The following is an 8,222-nucleotide window of genomic DNA, read 5'->3' as shown; positions in this document are numbered from 1 at the left end:
ATATAAATATATAACATAGATACAGTTATTTTTGCTATTTTTAAAGCAGAAAAAATACATATTGTGGCTTTAAATGTGTTGTTGTTAAATGTGTTGTCATTTAATGTGTTGTCGTTAAATGTGTAGTTAAATGTGTAGTTAAATGTGTAATTAATTGTGTTGTTAAATGTGTAGTTAAATGTGTAATTAATTGTGTTGTTAAATGTGTTGTTAAATGTGTTGTTGAAGTGGGTTGACTGCTTTTTTCTTTGCATGATTGTGTTTATGGGTTTATGTGTTGTCGTTAAATGTGTTGTCGTTAAATGTGTTGTTATTAAATGTGTTGTCGTATTAATTGTGTTGTTAAATGTGTTGTTGTTAAATGTGTTGATAAAGCCACACTATGCAGCTCTGATGTTTTTTGTGAAACAGCGACCCCTGGAGCCACTGTGGTGTACTTGCACTGTCGTAAATAACCGTAACTTCCCTGTTACTGCATAGTCTACTGATGATGGTAATAGGTTAATAATAACTATATGTCAAGTGTTAAACTATTTTATAATAATAAAGTTGCCTATCGCGTTTGCTGGCTTATAATGTTTTTACATGATGTGTGCTAAATCACAAGTAAATAGCCTAAAGTGTAGAGTTTGAAAATAATGAATAGAGTTTATAGAGCTGATATGAGTAGAGTTTATAGAGTTGACATGAATATAGTTTATAGAGTTGACGTGAGTAGTTTATAGAGTTGACATGAGTAGTTTATAGAATTTGACATGAATAGAGTTTATAGAGTTTGACATGAATAGATTTTGTAGAATTTAACATGAATAGAGTTTATAGAGTTGACCAATAGTTTATAGTTTACATGAATAGTTTATAGAGTTTGTAGAATAGTTGATAGAATATTTATAGTTTACATGAATAGAGTTTATAGAGTTTACATGAATAGAGTTTATAGAGTTTGACATGAATAGAGTTTATAGAGTTTGACATGAATATAGTTTATAGAGTTGACATTAATAGTTTATATTTTACATGAATAGAGTTTATAGAGTTGACATGAATAGAGTGTATAGAGTTGAGCATCAGTGCATGTAATCTGACCTCTTCCCGACCCGAAGCTGAAGAACAGGAGGATGAACTGCACTGAAGGAAGAATATCAAAGCTTATATCAGCCAGAACACCGAAAACAGCAGAGATCCGGTCGCTGAACTTCACAGTTAATAAAGCAAACACTGTGAAAGATAAACTACAGTTAATAACCCATACAACTGTTTCAGAATTTATGCCATCATAAACAATAAATACAGAGGTAAACTCACTTCACTAATTCACAATCTTCACACAATCATTCATCATTTCCCTCTTCAAAACTATATAAACTTATGAATATCAAAGTGGAAAACTCTTAAACACATATATAACTCATTTTACTGTATCAAACACACACAATATCACACACACATTCAAAGCATTCATTCATTCAAAGCACATTTAAATTATGAAGACATTATGAAGACATTATGAAACATGTTGGCAATAATAAATGTGTGAAGAGTTTCAATGTTTTACTGCAGTAATTATTTATGTTGATTATTATTTATTGTATATTCAGCTGAAAATACTGTAATAAACACTTGTAATAAATATCTCCATGATAACCTCTGGAATTATACACTGTAATAAATAATACACTGTAATCACTTATGCTTTTGTTGAGCTATTGCAGATATCCTCATTTAAGGCAGCATGAATTAGTTATTATAATGTTGAATTGAGCTGTGATTAGTAATTTCATCAGGATTTTTACAGAATCTGTTTTAAGAATTTGATTCCCTCAAAAACTGTATAAATGATCAATAATAATATAATCTGAGATACGTGGATCATGTGTTTTTATTGTATATTGAATGTAAACTGTGTAATTGCTTTATATGAATATGACAATCATAAATAACAACAAGCATCATAATCACCTTCATCACCAGAACCACGTGTAACGCTTGTCCAGTGAAATATGAATGTAAAGAGTGTGTGTTTGATGTCTGTATTTTAGATCAGAGACTATTTATAACAATAGATGATTCAAACATTAAAAATAAAATAAAATAAGAGTTTTGAATGAAGGATTGAGCTGTGATTGACACAGATATGAAAGCAAAATTTCACATTGCAGATGTTTATATTGTATTCAATAAGACACAACAATAACTGGATTTAAGACGCAGTTCAAGAGTCCACATATCTTCATTTGTGTATTTTTAACATGTATTTTCCTGAAGGGTTCATTTGTGTTTGTATGAACAAAATCATTGGATCCATGCATAACCATACTTTTAAAAAATATATATACTTTATATAATACCAACATAACATATAACAACACCTAATAAAATAATTCCTATACCAAACCTTAACAAACACTCTTTCATCATATATCCTTGTGATTGAGATATAAAAGACATCTTACCAGCACACTGTAAATCGTCCCAAGTTACGTATGTAACCCTAGTTCCCAGAAGGGACGGACGCTGCATGTAATCGCAGTGGGAACGCCCCCCAGTGTAACGCGTCTGAAGCATGAATGAAATCAGTCCATGGAGAGATGGAGCGTCACAGCGAGTGACGTCATCGACCAGGAAGCAATAAATATCCCCTGAATACACAAGCCGCCAGCTTCTAATGTTACTGAAGCAAGCGACCCAAGGGGATGCCAGGACTATTGTGTTCCCACTGCGATTACACGCAGCGTCCATCCCTTCAGGGAACTAGGGTTATATACGTAACCCGGGACATTCCCCTTCAGGGACTACCGCTGTGTGTAATCGCAGTGGGAACACAATACCCACATCCCCATACGAACAAGTCCCCTTCGTGTGTGATTAGGAGACTCAAGCCGACGTGAGTACCTGAGCCCCGGGAGTGGAGCTAAAATCAAGAGAATAAAACCTGACGAAGGTGTGCGGTGAGGACCAGGCTGCCGCAACACAAACGTCCTGAATAGAAGCCCCTGAAAGAAGAGCTCTAAAGGCAGCCATACTCCTGGTAGAATGGGCCCTTACAGCCAAAGACCTCGACCACCCACTTGCTCATCCTTTGCTTAGATGCTAGACATCCCTTCTTAGGTGACCCGAAACAGACAAACAATTGTACCAATTTCCTCCAGAGGCCAGCTCTGTGGACATCCGCATCTAAAGCCCTAACGGGGCACAGCAAATTAAGTTTCTCCTGGTCTGACGTCAAAAAAGGCGGAGGACAGAAGGCCTGCAGTACTGTAGGTCTAACAGAAGTAGTTGGTACCTTAGGAACATACCCTGGTCTCGGACAGAGAAAAGCCTTAACCATACCAGGAGCAAATTTCAGGCACGAGGGAGCCACCGAAAGTGCTTGAATGTCTCCAATTCTTTTTAGAGATGAGATAGCGAGAAGAAGGATAGTCTTAAGTGTGCAGGGAACTTTTCCGAAACTTCCTCGATGGGCTCGAAAGGAGCTAGGGAGAGACCCTCTAAGACAATGGCCAGATCTCAAGATGGTACCCTCGTGCGAACTGCAGGCCTCAGCCTCAAGGTGCCACGAGGGAAACGAGATATCAGTGGGTGTCTCCCGAGGGAACCTCCACTTGAAAGGGTGTGGTAAGCAGCTAAGGCCGCCACGTAAGCCTTCAGTGTGGAGTGGGATAGCCCCGTGGTCCTGAGACGGTCCTGCAGGAAATCCAGCACTGTACCAACCGGGCAGTTAACTGGGTCCTGCTGGCGCTCTCCACACCAAGAGGTGAAAAGTTTCCACCTCGCAGCATATAACTTCCATGTGGCGGGAGCTCTGGATTGATGGATGGTCTCAACGACCTCAGACGAGAGACCAGAATCTATGAGCTGGGCCCCCTCAGAGGCCAAGCCCACAGCCTCCATAGTTCTGGGCGGGGGTGAAGGATCGACCCGCTCGCCTGAGAGAGTAGGTCTCTCCTGAACGGTATCTCCAGAGGAGAGCCGTCGAGGAGAGACACTAGGTTCGCAAACCACACTCGAGCCGGCCAGTATGGGGAAATTAGCAGAAGACTGAGCCCGTCCTGGCAAACCCTCCCCAGAACTCCCGGGAGCAGAGCTATCGGAGGAAAAGCGTACAGACGTGACCTCAGCCACGGCCACGGGCGGCAGTGGCTCAGTGGTTCATGTGGGTTGTCTATGAACCGAAAGGTTGGTGGTTCAATCCTCGGTTCCACCTGACCAAGTGTCGAGGAGTCCATGAGCAAGACACCAAACCCCAGCTGCTCCCGACGAGCTGGCTGGCGCCTCAGGTGGTTACTCAGGTGGTTATCAAGAACCGTACCTAAATATTTAAAAGTTTCAACAATTTCAACTACTTGACCATTTAGTAAAATTGGCTCTGTTATTATGTCTTGTTTTTTGCCAAAAATTAGCTCATTTGTCTCTGCTACATTAATTTCTAGCTCGCTTTCTTTGGACCATGCTTCAAGAGCCTTTACATATGCAAGATAAGAGGCTTCATCCGAGGAATTCGTTTTTTGGAGAAGTCCTACTAAGGCCATATCATCTGCATATTTAATCAATTTAAAGGTGCTAGTGTTTATATTAAAATCATTTGTAAATAAGGAGAAAAGCATAGGTGAAAGAACGCTGCCTTGTGGGCATCCTGTACTAATAGTACGCACTCCAGACAAAAAGCAGTTTACCTCTGAGGGCGACACGAGAGAAAGTCTCTGATCCAGAGAATCAGGCTGTTATCTATATTAATATTAACTAGTCTTTGCAGGAGAATATGTAGCTTCATAGAATTAAATGCTGCACTAAAATCTATAAATAAAACTCTAGCATGCCCTTTTGGGAGTGCAAGCTGTTTCTAAAAGGACCAGCACAGCATCATCTGTCCCTCTATTACTTCTATAAGCGAACTGCAGCGGATCTACACTGTAAAAAAATGTCTTGTCAAATTAACAGTAGCTTACTGGCAACAATTATCCAGTACTTGCTGTATTTTATTCAACAGTAAAATTACTGTAACACTAACTACAGTACTGTTAAGCATACTGTAAATCAAATAACATTATTTTACTGTAATTTCTTACCATATTAAAGTACAGTATTACACGGTTAATTTTTAATAATACTGTATAGCATTATACAGTTATGAAATGTAATTGTATTTATTGTATTGTGCTACTGTGTAACCTGTAGAATATGTAGAAAATCTGTAGAAATATTATTTTAACTGTTAATGGGAAATAGAAAAAAAGAACAATTGAAGCTTTAACTGCTCAAGGTTTATTGTGTATTTTCAAACACATTAGTACATTTACATATGTACATTTAAATACATGAATACAATTAAATACATGAATAATAATAATGTAATATAATACGATAAAAATCATGCATGACAATCATGCATTTCAATTCATGCAAAAAATGATTATGAACAGGTAAAATAGAAAAGATTAAAGGGGCGCTATCTGATCAATCTATTATTAGAAAGGGGGAAAACAGCTTAAACTAGTCCAAGATGGTCTACTGGTTTGAGATGGACTGCCTAACTGGTCAGACAAGTCTGTTGCTGATTTTAAAGGGTTTTTGGCTCCTTTCTAACTAGAGGACCAGATTTGCAGGGCTGGGAGACATGTATAAACTAGCTTTGACGAGTAAACCACCAATCCAGATGAGTATTACAAAATGACCAGTTGTAATCCAGTGTCCTTTAAAAAAATCTAAACACAAAACAATATCATCATGCACATGTGCCATGAAAAACTTGCATTATGATATTAATAATCATTTATATGCAGACTTAATGTTCTAACATTTGCAATAGGAAGTTCTCTATCCAAACTTTTATGCAACTGAACCTTAAACTGTACAACAATGTTTATTGTGTATTTTCACAGAACAATTCTTAACAACTTGCAGAATTCGCAGATGGCAAATAATCTGTTTAAAATGTTCTCAGTGGGTCAGTATTGGACCAAGGTATAGTAGTAGTTGGATAAATAGAATAATTAAATTAGATTAGATTTACAATTCATCGGTCGTCCAGATGGATGGGGTCTTCTTAATATGCACAGCTCACACATTGTGGAAAAGGAGAACAGACAAGACAGTTAAAATACAGTACAACCGTTTTTGTTGTTGTTGTTTTGTTTTTTTAGCTAAACTGCAGAAACAGACAAAATGATGTCTAAAGTGTAATTCACTTAATGCTAACATCTTGTTTGTTGGACTGTGTTTAAAATCAATTCATTTACGATCACGTAAAAACGTCAATCTTGCTTGTGTGATACTAAGTTCGTATGACAAAAAAAAGCTTGACAAGGCGTCTTTCCCTTCAAATGAGTAACGTTACATGTCAGTTTACACATAGTTATAAAACCAATTACGATATTATAGCAGACAATACTGTAAATGTCACACTTAGCGTTAAACATTAACGTTAACTTAAATGGCAGATTGCCAGGTCAGGATTTACACGAAATAAGCTAAAATAAGCGTGAAAAAATCAATTTGAGGAATTGAAACTTTAATTTTATAACAATAATCCGAATCCTAACCTTGGATATCAGATTTAAGGATACATTTATCGATTTTCAATTCCCAACCCTATAAAGTTATAAAATAACGTGCAGGCGTTTCCACTGACATAACGTGGTAAATAACAAAACTGATTAGACCATTTTGACCTTATAAGAGGCTATATATGATATATATGTTAATAAAATCACATTTAATCAAGTAACTTTTTTGTTGATAAGGCTATCCACATTAAAGAAATCCACGTCTGACTTAAACAGACGTTATAGTTCATGCCGCGGCCAGTTATGTCTATCGTTAATCCGTTAATGTAAGTAACTGATATGGTTTGCATAAAATATAAAATTACTAACCAGATATATCATGTAGACTATGGCGAAAACGTTGCCGACGACATCGACGCGATGCACGGCCTGCGCTCTCACAGAGGGAAGGGAACTGAAGAGTTCTTCATAAAATGGCAGCTTGTTGTGGTTATTTGTCGCGGTCATTTCGTACTTATGTATTTAAATTGACGATAACATGTGCCTGGTTACATTGAAGAGTGTCATATTGTACACATCTTATAGTAAAATGTCTAGAATAGATTAAATTGAATACAGAAATGGTGGTCTGCTATTCTATATAACTTTAAAGTTATTAGCAAGAATCCATAATAATTATTACTTACCAGATAAAGAAGTTCCAGGTCGGCAGAAAAGACAGCGCCACCACTGACACGACAAACTCTTTCAAAATTAAAATGCTCTCTCATGCACACTAAAGACTGTTAATGGTCACCCAGTGCTACTTTTTTATTTATTTATTTATTTATTTAATTTTATGTAAGAATAACATTAGTAGGCTAGCAATTTTACCCCTGGAACTGTGTGTGGAGTTTTTCGCGGTCAATTTGCACTGCTGTATTTAGATTAACAGTAACTAATAATTTCCCAGAATGCATTGAAATTCTACAGTAACATACTGTCAACTGTGTGCACAGTACATAACTGTTGAAAAAACAAAATAATACTGTGAAAACAACTAAATCTACTGTAACTTACTGTACATAGATTATACAGTAAGAAACTGTTGACAAAAACAGTATAATCCTGTGAAAACAACAGAAATCGTTTACAGTGTATCACACTGGTTACTTGGGAGGTCAAGAGATCTACCAGAACTCTCTCCATTGTTTTACATAATATGGAGGTGATGGCTATAGGTCGAAAATCTTCAGGCTTACTTGCACCAGGCTTTTTAGGTATTGGCCTTATTAAAGAAAATTTCCAAGATGTGGGTACACCTAACTAGAAGAAAGTTAAAAAGCCTTAAAAAAACACCTTTTAATTGGGGAGCACAATCTTTCAATAAGTGGGCTTTTAGGCCATCTGGGCCCGTGGCCGTACTTGGCTTTAGTTTAGTGAGGCTTTTTGCAACAGCATCTTCTGTGATAAGTATTGGTGAGCCTATAGAAAGATTTTTACAGATGTCATCACACTCACTCTTATCATCAACAACATCAAACCTGCAGAAGAATGTGTTCATTTCATCTACAAGACTTTGACTGCAGACTACAGGACTGTTGCTTTTGTTACAATTTTTTCCCATTAAAGTATTTAAGCCCTGCCAAGCCTGTTTTATATTCCCGCTAAAAAATGTACTCTCTATTGTGTTTTTATATTCGATTTTTGCCTTTAGGATCTCCCCCCTTAATTGTTTCC

The sequence above is a fragment of the Pimephales promelas genome, chromosome 3 (assembly GCF_988280905.1).
Source record: "Pimephales promelas chromosome 3, fPimPro1.hap1.1, whole genome shotgun sequence".
Taxonomy (NCBI): Eukaryota; Metazoa; Chordata; class Actinopteri; order Cypriniformes; family Leuciscidae; genus Pimephales; species Pimephales promelas.
Note: the sequence above shows the minus strand (reverse complement) of the source record.